At 42.2% G+C, this 13,213-nt stretch overlaps 1 protein-coding gene across 8 annotated transcripts in view; it reads left to right on the plus strand.

Annotated features, from left to right (window-relative positions):
• LOC109285183 (uncharacterized) overlaps positions 1-13,213 on the plus strand; it is a 295,380-nt gene that overhangs the window by 264,406 nt on the left and 17,761 nt on the right. For 7 of the 8 annotated variants that reach the window (XM_059723888.1, XM_059723889.1, XM_059723887.1 and 4 more), the window contains one exon: positions 5,419-5,554. The exons of the other annotated variant lie outside the window; for it this stretch is intronic. The gene's annotated coding sequence lies outside the window, so the exon portion shown is untranslated. The remainder of the gene's footprint in view (positions 1-5,418; positions 5,555-13,213) is intronic. 8 annotated transcript variants of the gene reach the window in all.

Here is a 13,213-nt window from a genome sequence, read left to right on the forward strand (position 1 = left end):
CTCACAGTTTATAAATTATTCATATTACTGTCAGTCTTGGTTAATTCCTACTTAGTTTATTTGTACAGTTAGTATATCATTCCAAAATATTACAATGGCAACTAGTCTAAGATAATGCATTAATACTGCTGTATTAAATGGAATATGGGATTTCAGTAAGATTAGTTTGAAAAAGGTAGTTAATAAGCACATTAACAAGAACAGTGTACATTTTCCTTTTGTTCAGTAATGTAGATAACAATGAACATTAAATGAAATCTCAGCTTCTACTTTATGTGACAATTCCAAATCCAAATGAAGGATCTAATCTTGGCATTAGTTAAGGCAGGGGTTGTCAACTGGAGGTACACATACCTTTAAGTATATTTGGAAAGGTCCTAGGTGGTACATGCGAGTAGGCAGGGATGGAGTGCTGGTACGTGCCACCCCGTGCTGCCGCCTCCCAGGAGCAAGGCAGCAGGGCAGCAGGGGGGGTGAGTGCAGTGGCGCCCTTCTGCAGGCTGCACAGGCACCGCACGGCCAGCTGGATGTGGGGGGATGGGGGAGGAGCTTGCATGTGGCAGCTGCTGCCGCCATCTACCACCCTGCAATGCCGCCCACTACTCTGCACCACTTTCCCAAGGCCAGTCACACATGCCACTCTGCGGGCTGTTGACGGACGGTGTGTGATTGGCCAGCTGTGAGGCCCATCAGCAGCCCATGGAGCCATATGTGGGAAAGCGGGGCATGGCAGCATGGGCATGGGGTGGGGTGGTGGGTGGCAGTGGGGGCTACCATGTGCAAGGCCTCCCCCTTCCCCCCCCCAGCTCTGCATCTGACCACCGCCACCAGAAGGGGTACATTTCTTATAAAAGGTTGAAAACCCTGAGTTAAGGCATGAAAAATAAAATTTAATCATGTGGTTGGGGTGGCAAGAGGGGAATATTTTAGCAATGTTTTGGTTGGATTTGAAGGCAGCAAAATGAGGCCCCATAATAGAATGGTCATTCCTTGTACCAAGCTTGAGAAAAGAATAGTCTTATAAAGTTGCCTTTTAGAACAGCAAAAGTTGTCATATGACTCTTTCTGGGGTGCCATGAATAGGAGACTGTTCACGATATTGTCCAACATAGAATATAGATGAGAAAGGTCCTTTTTATGAGCAACTTACAATCTAGACCGGGGTCAGCAACCCCCGGCATGCATGCCGAGCATGACACGCAAGGCCATTTTGCTTGGCACATCACCGCTAGCCTGGGCTCTAAGCAGCTGCTGCCAGCCACGGAGCCCAGGCTGCTCCATGCAGGTGCCTGGGAGGCTGCAAGCCCTGCTGCAAGTAGAACAGGCTTTGTGGGCTGGCTGCACTGGGAGACTGCAAACAGCTGCTCCAGGCTCTGGCAAGTTGGCACACCAGCACCTTCCAAGGTAGACACTGTGATTGTTTCTGTACTCCAGCCAAAAAATGTTGCCTACCCCTGATCTAGACTAAAGACCAGGTTGGCAAACTGTGTGCCTGTGTATGCATACATGAGCCTGTAGAAAGCTAAAAGAGAGGTATAGGAAAGGGGACAGTTACAAAAGTAAAATGATGAGAGAAGACTTTGTATATTCATACTTTTTTTAGCTGTGTATATTTAGGATTTTTAGATTCAGAGTATTTAAAATTCAAAATTTAAAGAAACGTATATATTCAGTGCATTTTAAATGGGTAGCATTTAAACTTAACATAGGTAAAGATGAATCAGACATCTGGAAGATGGATGCAAATGTGGTTTTACATGCCACACAGAAATAGAGGCACACAGAATAGGTATGAAGTTCTGTGTGAGAGAAGGAAAAGAAGAGTTAGCAAAGGATAAAGCGATTTGAGCAATAGGAGAGGCTGAGGACAGCTGTAAAAGGTTTGGTGAGACTGTGGCATTCTAATTTTGGCTACAATCCTTAGTGTTTTTTTAAAAGCCTCAGCTTCTTTAGCAACTTTAAGTGTGACTTTACTGTGGGTCCAACACAGAAACAGTGTGATATATGGCTTTAGCATAATACGTGACATTTTTAGTATTGTGTTATCTTCAGTGATCCATCACAGAATAATATGTCAGATTATCCATTGGAGTCCTGGTCTTTTTGCTTCAGGTGATTTTATTTATAGTTTGTGCAGGTGCAGATGAAGCAGTGAATCCAGGCTGGCATATGAAGAGCAGAACAAACAAAGCACATTCTTTATGGGAAAGTGCTCTCAGTTAGAGAGGGAACTGTCAGCAGTGGCTCTAAGATTTAGAATATCATCACTTAGTCCAAAATTGATCCAAATCCATGTAACCTCAGAACATATTGAATGGCCTGTGTTTTTCCTCTGATGTTGTTTGGTGTTCATGTATTTTAGTTGTTCATTTCTGGTTTTGGGTAAGATGTAGATTCTGGCTTTTATTTGTGGTTTTATTATATAATTTTAGCAAATGGTATTATTTCTCATGTCCTCATCTTCATTGTTATGACTGTCTTCATCTTTGTCATTCTTTCCTTCCTTCATCCTTCCAATGTACTATAGGCCAAAATAATTGGACTAGACTCCAGAGAGCAGAGACAAAATCCAAAATTGAACATTTCTGACCTCTGACAAATTTAGAAACAGGATCTAGATTTAAATTTTGTGGTGTGGTCCCTCAGCAAGCAGGCATGAAGATTGGGGGAGGGAGGGAGGTAGCCCAGGTGTAAAGTAGAGAACTGTCCCACAATGAGTAATGGGATACCATGCTAGTAGTCTCTTTGTGGTGAAGAAGAAAGAATAAGGTAGAAAAGAAAGGAAAGAAAAGGAAACTGGAAAAAGTGAGATTTACATTGAAAGGGCAATGAAGACCCTAAGGGTTAAGGATCTAGTCACCTTTGATGCACCAGGTATTTATGTGGTTTAATGTGAATAATGTGCAAAAATCCCCTGTGCATTGAGAGAAGAATGGATTCCTTAATGTTTCCATGAGGAATACTTTGAAACCTTCATAAAACATTCATATTCGATAGAGAGGAAAGCCTGCTTTAATAAAACATGTTTACCACTATTATACTGTGCAGCAGTTGGTATTTTATCTATTCAAGTACCATGTGCTGCATACTTGCATTGCTGCTGCATTTTATAAGACTGAGATCACCTTACACTGGATGACTAGTTTGTTTATTTAACAGCAAAAATCCATTTTTCAGCATACTCAGAGTGAAGTATTTTATCTACATAACTATGGATTTAAAATTATGTTAAAAGACCAGATTCTATTTTCTTCCTCCTGGATAATTCATCTGAACAGACTTGAGAGAGCAGATGTTTGTACCAATGTTTCCAGCTTCAAAACAAGTATTATTTAACATTTATACTGCAGTAGGGAATAGAGGCCACAAGTAGATTGAACTCCATTGTACAAGGCAGTGTACAAACATACAAGAAATTATATTCCCTTCAGCTTCAAGGTGACAGAGGAAATGCATGGTGCAGTCTCGATAGATGCTACTATTCAGAAAGATTTGGTGCCATGCATATAACTTACCTGTGTACAGGAAGTGGAATTGGTAGTGACAGTCACTCAAGGAAGAACAAGAACTTCTGCTCTACCTAAACCTTACTATGTCCTGGTGTGAATTTTACCTTGTTTGTATCAGCATACCCATTTGTAAATGTATGTGTATTTACTGTAAATTCAATGTTACTTATTCAAAATTACCTTATTAATGTACACACTGATTTTCAAGTGCTATTTTCAGTTAAGTTGTGTAGGTATAAGACTGCTATCTCCAACATGCTATATACCTTTTGATGGCTTTTGGCATTTTAACATCCTTGAAAGTAGAAGTAGCATGAACTTAATGCTCACATATCATGAGTAAAATCTGCCACACTTCTTGAGGAAATGTTAAAATGTTCAACATCCGTGTTCTCAACAAGTAAATAACACATTATATGGCTACATTATGACCAGATTATATCTATTAGTTACTGCTGTGCACCATGTAAATCTCCAGATTCCCCTGGGAAATGAGAAAATCATTTCAGACTTCAATAACTAACAATCAGTTATTGCTCTGGGCAATAATAAAGCTGAATGCAATTACCTAAAGTGAAGTTAGCAGTGTAACAAATGAAATACAGATTTCTTCCTCTCCTAAAATAAATGTAGCATCTCCTCATCACACACTACTGCATAGCATAATAGGGTCTTCTAAACAGTGTATTGTTTAAACAGCCTATTTGAGATTTGAAATATATGTGATTAAAACTTATAAAAGTTACTTTTTATGACATCACTTGCATGATTAGTGCTGGGAAAAGACTAACGGCTATGAAACTGCAAAAGTAAAACACTCATTCTGGGAAAATAGATTTTAAAATACCATACTCTGCGCTCAGTAGCATTTCTATTTAGTTAGCAAAGGCAATTACACAAAAAGGGACTACAGAAGATTTCTGTTCATACAAGACAGTTTGCTCAGGAGTTCCTCAAAACAGGTGCAATTTTGCTGATGAAATGCTTAAACTGCTATACGTATTCCATCCACCTTGGGTTTATTAAAACTATTTGTTCTACTTCCATTACAATGTACATTTGTTAGGAGCAAAAAAAAAAATTAGAATTTAAATAGTATTGTTTTAAAGTAATTGCCTCTTATGGTACATATCTTCAAATGCATTTGCACATACTTATATTTAGAAGTAAAATAAAATGCTTATACATGTTGTAGGATCAGAACTTTAATACATTGTTGTGGAATGGGTGATTTCTATAATGGGTATGAAGAAAATGGATAATATAGAAAGGAATCCCCTTAAAAAATATTCATGACCCAGAATCACACTCCTTTACCTATATGACTTTGTATCTTGGTACTTAGTATCAAGTATTAATTTTCTATCCTGAATTTGTTTCTAATTAATTATCTACATGCATTTTCTCTTTGTTACAACAGAATTCAATTATCTTGAAATAGATTTCCCAGTAGAAAGTTAATCCTAACTCCTTATGTTTTAAGAAACCAATTTTTATTTATAAATGCAGTTTGGGTTTGAGCAGAGAATGATCCAGGAAATGAGGATTGTTCTAGTTTTCACATTTGGTATCGAAAAATAGCTTTCCCCTAGGTGGGTTTTATTTTTGGTTTTTTTTTTTGGGGGGGGGGGGGGTTGTAATTCTTAAGATAATTTATGTTGTTATTTCTTCTACGGCTCTTTGGAAATTGATTACTCTTTCCATAGTATGTGTTAACTGTTATTGTTTCGTTGCTTACTAATGTTGAATTGTACAGAACTCATTTTTACAGTCCTTTAAGCAGGAAGCATCTTTTTCCTTGTGTGTCTATATGATGCCAGATATAATGGGCCCTGTAGCATTAATACCAATACTAATTTTAAAAAGTATCAAGCTGTTTATGACCAAATCTTTATGATCTTCATTTCAGTGGAGATTTTAGCTGAATAAAGGCAAAGAAGCTTTCAGAAGCTGCCCCTCATTGAGTCACTGGATTTTACAAATAAATGAAAATGAAAAGATGTGCCATTGTTTGTGCTTACTAACCCTTGGGATTGCCCCTTAAGGTAATTCTATCAGCTATTCAGAATATTTTGATATAGGTTTCCTTTTCATGTTGTTAGTCAATGTTGCTATTCAGAAATAAAATCCATGCAGCCATTAAAACAATACAATAGCATGAAAACTCACAATGTGCAGCAGTTGGGTAAAAGCATTATGCTGAAAAACTATATAATTAGAGTGCAGTATTTTTGTAGTTAAATGGAGCAGCGCGTGAGAATTGTTTGTGAGGTTTCCAAAGCTTCTGACTGTTGTCAGTGTATTTTTATTTCAGCTTTGCAAAACAAGAATGAAAATAGGAATTCTGTCTATTGCTCAGGGCCTGAGATTAAGGCTCAATCCTGAAAACATTTGCACTTAATTTTCAGATGAGGTAAATGAAGTTCAGAGAGGCTCAGGCTTGGATCCTCAAAAGTACCGGGGCAAGTAATTTCAACTGAAATTGAAGACCAGGAACCAGTGACTTGGCTAGGAAACACTATGCTCTAGTAAATGGCTGTTAAACAAAAAGACCTACTTTTAATTGTGAATCTGATATTCAATTAACTATGATTTTTTAGCATTTTTGCCAGCATTGGAATTGAGGGAATTTAACCTAGTAATGCTACAACATTCTAAGTAAATTAATTACAACCATACTATACCAGTAGAGCATACTTTAAACAGATTTAGAACTGGCAAACTGGCACATTTCAAAAACTAGTGGAGAATCATCAGTGAATGAAGTTGTTCTTAGCCACGTTCTACAAGGATTGGTATTAGTTTCAATTTTATTCAAATTTTTCAATATTGTACAAGTGTAAAATCAGTTCCAATAAAAGTGCATGGCATAAAAGTTGGCTGAGTGGTAAAGAACATTAAGGACATGGCAATCATACATAGAGGGCTCATTTACATGTGTTTTTTTAAGTGGTTGTAGCCTAAAATCACCATTTTTAAGGTGCATTAAGGGCACATGTCTACACAAGTGCTCTTAATGCACCTTAAAAATGGTAATTTAAGGCTACGTGAGCCTAAATTTTGATACCTGCATAAAGCAAGTATCAAATTTAGGCGCGAATAGCTAAGTCACATTAGCATACATGTAGATGCACTAATGTGTATTAGCATGGCATGTGTCAATGGATACTGTGACAAAGGCACCTTCCAGGCCCAGTATTAGTATGGCCCCACCCTTGTCTCTGGGCAAACCGCCTGCCTTGCTCTCCTGCCAAGCCTTGTTGATAAATGACTGTGATATTAAATAGGGAGGAGGCTGCCCTTTGTGTGCCCAAATGACTGTGGACAATAAGTACACACTCCTGCCATCCCTACATGTGTCCCATGCCTTGCTGATGCCTCACAGTGTGTTCTCAAAGCCGGGTCAAACTGGACACATAATTGTGTCTCTCCCACACTGCCTTCTCAGGCCACACACAAACCACCCCCCTCTCACTGGGGCCTCTTGCGCTCTACTGGCTCTCACCCAGTCTCTTGCATACTGCCTATCCAGGCCACACTCACTCCACCCTACTTGAAGAGATCCTCAAGCTTTTTTCTCCACCCCTCAGTCAGCCTTGGTGCAGTCTTTTGGGCCTTTCCCATGACCCTCACCCAAATGGGACTGAGTGATCACTCAACTACAAGCCTACTTCACCCTGGCCCCTCACCAGACCACTATGTTCCTTTCATGGGCCACAACTCCTCCCCTTACACTAGGGCCTGGGATATTCCATATCTTTTGACTCAGCCGCTACTCCCTGAGCTTAGCTGGCCCCACAACTCAGCCCTGCAACTCTCAGGGCCCAGAGTCTTACAGCCCCTTGGGCTCAGGTGCTCCTCTTTGAGCATGCCTGGCCCACATCCAGGGTCCAACACCCCATGGGACTCAAGCGCTTCTCAATAAGCTTACCTGTCCCACCTTAACTCTCCTGGAAACCCACCTGAAGTTGGGGGCAGGGGTTTAGGTGCCCTGACCTGCCTTACACTGGGGAGGTTCTTGGTCCTGGTATTCATGTGCCCCTGCCCTGCCACAGGTAGGACCACCAGGCCTCCCTACACCAGGAGGGTGCAGTTTTAGGTCATGCCTCATTGGTGAGGCCTGCTCCTTCCCCATAGCCTCACCCTTACCTCCTAATTCTTCCTGGAGTCAGAGTTCAGCTGGGCAATGTTTCCTCCCTGCTGACTGATCTCACGCTGCTCTGCTCTTATAACAGAGCTCTCCAAAATGAACGTTCTCCAAAATGGCCATTCTCATCAGCCCCCTGGCAGGTCCCTGCTCCAGCCCTTAAAGTGACAGACACCCAAAAGTGTGTTCTGTCACAAATACACACTGTGTTAATATGCATTAGTGCATCTGCATGTGCGCTAATGCAGCTTAGCTATTTGTGCCTAAATTTAATGTGCCTTAATGTGCATTAGCATGTCCACATGGAGATGCATGCCTAAATCACCTTCATGATTTAGGATGGCATCCAAGCCTGTCTTACATCCCTATAAGAGCAAGATGACAACTCTGAATATAGACTCAAAGATATTACTGACCTTATACACTTCATCCTCACACACAACTTCAATTTGAATAACTAACACTTCCTTCAGGTCATGGGCACAGCTATGGGCACCAAAATGGCCCCAGAGTATGCCAAACTTTTTATGAGCGACCTCAAGTACTGCACCATCAAGCCCTTGCTATACTTAGGATATATCAATGAGATCTTCATCATTTGGACTGAAGCTCTGCAATCCCTGATTGAGTTCCATCAGAAATTCAACAATCATCACCTCTCCATCTGAATAGCTCTTGAATACTCCAACAGCAACATCTTCTTTTTAGACACGATGATCAGTATCTAGAATGGTAAAATACAGACCATGTTATACAAGAAACCTACAGACCAACATACATATCTGTACGGAACCAGCAATCACCCTAAACACACCAAGAAAGCTGTGATGTACAGCTAAGCCCTCAGATACCACTGAATTTGCACTGAGGGAGAACATCCAGGATTGCCAACTCACAAATCTTAAGAAGGCTTTCACTCAACAAGGACACTCCTCCAGAGAGATAGACCACATGTTTGAAAGAGCCACCCAGATACCATGTGAAGAATTGCTGCAGTACAGAAGGAAACCCCCCACAAATTGCACACCACTGGTTATGACATATCAACCCTCCCTCAAACCTAAATGGAAAATACTCAAACAATTGCAACCCATACTAGGAGACCAAATTCTTAAAGCGATCTTCCCAGAACCACCCATCCTAACCTTCAGATAAGCACTGAACCTTGCTAAGCTCATCACCAGAAGCAAACTTCCTACAGCCCAAAACACGCCAAATGGATCCAGACCATGCCATGACAAGAAATGTAAAACCTGCCTACATATCTCCACCACCCTCACAATAATTACAACCCACAACAGAACCATCAGCATTCCTGGATCTTACAACTGCAGCTCCAGCAATGTCATATATCTCATCCAATGCGTCAGATTCCCTGATGGAAAATATGTAGGAGAGACCAAACAAAAACTTCACACCAGAATGAATGCACACCAGAAATCTATTAAAGATAAAAATACCCAATTTACTGGTGGGGGCACATTTCTCATAGGAAAACTGCTCTCTCTCCAATCTCTCAGTTCTAATCCTTTTCTGATAGAAAAGTGGGCAGTACACAATAGGATGCAGTACAACAAGGACAAGTACAGAGTGCTGCACCTAGGGCACAAAAATATACAGCACACATATTGGCTGGGAAGTGACCCTTTCAGCAGCACAGAAGTGGAAAGGGATCTTGAAGTCATAGCAGACTCCAAGATGAACATGAGTTGTCAGTGTGATGAAATCATCAGCAAAGCTAACCACACTTTACCATGCATCAGTAGATGTATGACAAACCGAGCCAAGGAGGTGATACTTCCCTTCTATGTGGCATTGGTCAGACCACAGTTGGAGTACTGTGTCCAGTTTTGGGCACTGTACTTGAAGAAGGATGTTGATAGACTCAAGAGGGTCCAGAGGAGGGCCACTCGTATGGTTAGAGGGTTACAGGACAAGCCCTATGAGGAGAGACTCAGGGACCTGGACCTGTTCAGCCTCTGCAAGAGAAGGCTGAGAGGTGATCTTGTGGCTGCCTGCAAATTTATTAGGGGGACACAGCAAGGGATTCTCTGTTCACCAGGGCACCTCTTGGGATAACAAGAAACAATGGTCACAAACTGACAGAGAGCAGATTTAGGCTAGATATCAGGAAAAAACTTCTTTACAGTAAGGGTGGCCAAAATTTGGAATGGGCTTCCAGGGGAGGTGGTGCTCTCTTCTACTTTGGGGGTCTTTAAGAGAAGGCTGGATAGGCATCTGGCTGAGGTCATCTGAAACCCAGCACTCTTTCCTGCCTAGGCAGGGGGTCAGACTCGATGATCTGTTGAGGTCCCTTCTGACCCTCGCATCTATGAATCTATGAATCCTCAAAGGAAATTTACAGAACATTTTTCACAGGCGAGCCTATGAACCTCACATCATCAACCTCCTGGATACAAAAAATCATGGACTAAATATAGACATTGGATTTATGACACATAACCTGCCTGACATCTGACTCCCCACGTACCTCTCCACTATTTACCTGCTACATTCATCCCCCTTTTTTCCTCCTCCACCCCGGCCTGTCTCTCAACAATTGACTCCTCAATTTACATCTTCACTGACTGCCTTTCCTGCATGCATACCAGCATAGGTGATGCATAGTGTGGGCATGGCGGGGGGTGGGGGGATGTACCCCCTGAGATTGGCCACCAACAAAGCTGCTGCCGGCTTCTGTGGGCAGTCGCCGCCCCCCACTTCACTGCTGACACTGTCGCCAGCAGCTGTGGGTAGTCACCGACAGTGCAGACAGTGGTTATGGCCGGACCTCACTCACCACCCACCACCCCTCTCCCCCCACTGCTGAGACCACTGTGGCCACCTGTGGGCAGTCTCCAACTGTGTTGGCCCTTCCTCAACCTGATGAAGGGTATTTAAACCTAAAAATCTTGCTAAGAAGATTTTTTCCAACTATTTGAGTTGGTCTAATAAAAGATATCAGATTTACCCAAGAACCTTGTCTGCCTAAATCACCTTATTGCGCCTTAATATAAACACACAGTGATTCTAATTGTTGGGTAAGGTGGGTCCATTTAAATAAAATGAAAAATGTATTTTCAGGTAGTTGAATGCAAACTTATACAGCTAGGAAGAAGGAATGTAGGTTATACCTGTAGAGCAGGGAGCTGTATTCTGGAAAGTGGTGAAACACTGTCTCTTAAAAGGATTTAAAGATCATAGTGGATGATTTTTAACTACGTATTTTGCACTGATTAGGTCAATACTGGAATATTTCATTTAGGATCTTGAAAAGAATTAGGAAGACAAGGATTTTGAAAAATTGGAGACTGCAAAAAAGAGCCGCAGTAATGATTTGCTGACTGAAGAAAATGTCTTATCATGAGAGACTTGAAAAAGAGCTCAGTATGTTTATTAAAAAAGGAAGATTGAATGGTGTATAAATCTCAGAGTAAAAATACCTTCACTAAGAGAAAATCCTTAGAAATAAAAGCCTCCTCAACCTGGCAGGAAAAAGCATAACAAGAACCAATGGCTAGAAGCTGAAGCCGGACAGATTCAAATAAAAAACTGTGTGGGTGATTAACTGCTGAAACAACCTACCCAGAACAGCAATGGACTCTACATCTCTTGATCGTCAGATCAAGACTGGATGATTTTCTGGAACATATGCTTCAATCAAACTCATGTTATTATACTAAATATACGGGTATCTGGGTAAAATTGAATAATGGTTGGTGTACATATGGTCAGAGTAGATGATCTAATCATCCTTTCTAACTTTAAACACTTTGGATCTGTGAAAAGTAGGCTGTGATGTACACATGTCTGTGACTAACTTCACTTTCTATGGACTAATTTGTCATGATGAATGAGGCAAAAATCTATATCATTAATTTGGCCAGCACCACCTAATCCTTTAATTGAATAATGTTGTGATCTGTACATCATGTATGTGAAATATATATATAAAGCGCCTAAAATGCTCACATAAAATGAACTCATTAAGTGGAAGATTTGCAGATTTAATCAGAACATATCCACCTTAACTCTTAACACCTTAGCACCTTAAAATAAATACTACTACTTTACTAGCATCTTGAACATAAATATAAAAACAAAAGCTTTTTGCAAAGACACAATAATGGCATACATTGATTCACTTCAAAAGCAAATCTTTTTGCATATATAATTTCATCATAAAACAAGCTATATACTTTCCTGTTAAAAATACAGATGCATTATGGTATTCTAAATAGAGTAATCTTTTTTTCAAAAAAGTACCACTGTCAGTTGATTGGTTGATGTCCAAGTCTTCTCAATATTATTAGGGCTGTGCAAAACATCATCGTTTCGTTTTGATGTCCGTTTTGCTGTTTCAAAGGGACAGTGTTTTGTTTCATCATTTTGTTTCATTTTGAAACACTGTCCCATTTTGTTTCGTCAAAACTGTTTTGCTGTTTCAATGAGTTTCGATGTTTCGCCCATATGGGGAACAATATGTATTCCCCATAGGCTATAATGGGGAATCATGAAAATGCCTAACACTTTGTCATGTCTTGCCTGATTTAGATGAAAATTGCTGGGATGATAGCCTCTTCTGAGGGCATGAAGCCTGCCAAGTTTCAAGGAGATAGGTGCAGAGGTTTCTGGGAAACTGCACCTCAAATTGTTCAAACCAAAAGTCCTGACACTTGCTGGCAGCGGAGGCCTCCTCCCATTTGGCATGCAGATCCGGGGGCTCGCACTCTTGGGAGGAGTCCGGTACAGCCTGGCAGCACCCCCAGGGTTATGAGCCCCCAGATCTGTGCCCTGCATGAGAGGAGGCTCAGGCTCCTTCTCCCATCTGGGACCGGCGCTGAGCTCAGACTGTACCCAGCACCAGACAAGACTGCTGCTGCCGCAGCCTATGCCTCCTCTCATCCGGTGCAGATCCTGGGGCTCACATTCCTGAGAAGAGTCTGGCACAGTCCAGCAGCCTTCCCAGGGGTGTGAGCCACCAGATCTGTGCCCTGGATGAGAGGACACTCAGGCTGCTGCTCCCACCAGGGACCGGCACCCCCCACTCACCTCCCTGCTCGGCTACCACCCCCTGCTCAGCCTGCAGGTGGCATCAACCTCCTTGCTTGGCTTGTGGTCAGCTCCAGCCCCCCTGCATGCTCCCGCTCTGGCTGCAGCCCCCCCGGGTGTCCCTCACCTGGCTGCAACCCCCCAACGCACCCCCCGCCCAGCTTCAGCCCCCCCACACCCCCTGCCTGGCCCTAGTCCTCCTGCAGCTTACCAGCAACAGCAACCATGCTCTTGGACTTGTGGCACAGCCCCCCTGCACAGCAGGGGGGCAGTGTAGCTCAGCGGGGGGGCAGCATAACTCAGTTCAGGTATCTGCCGTCTAGCCATGCCGCTTCTGTGTGAGCAGGACCCAGGCCAGTGTGGCTAGCAGTCCCCATGAGTGGTGATAGCCCAGAGCTACCTGGAAGCACACAACCCCACAATGCACCATGCTGGGCCAAAGCAGCGTATTGAGCCAGAAGCTGTGTGGACCCCTGGTGGCTGGGGCCGAGCCATGCTGCCCCCC

The sequence above is a fragment of the Alligator mississippiensis genome, chromosome 3 (assembly GCF_030867095.1).
Source record: "Alligator mississippiensis isolate rAllMis1 chromosome 3, rAllMis1, whole genome shotgun sequence".
Lineage (NCBI taxonomy): Eukaryota > Metazoa > Chordata > Crocodylia > Alligatoridae > Alligator > Alligator mississippiensis.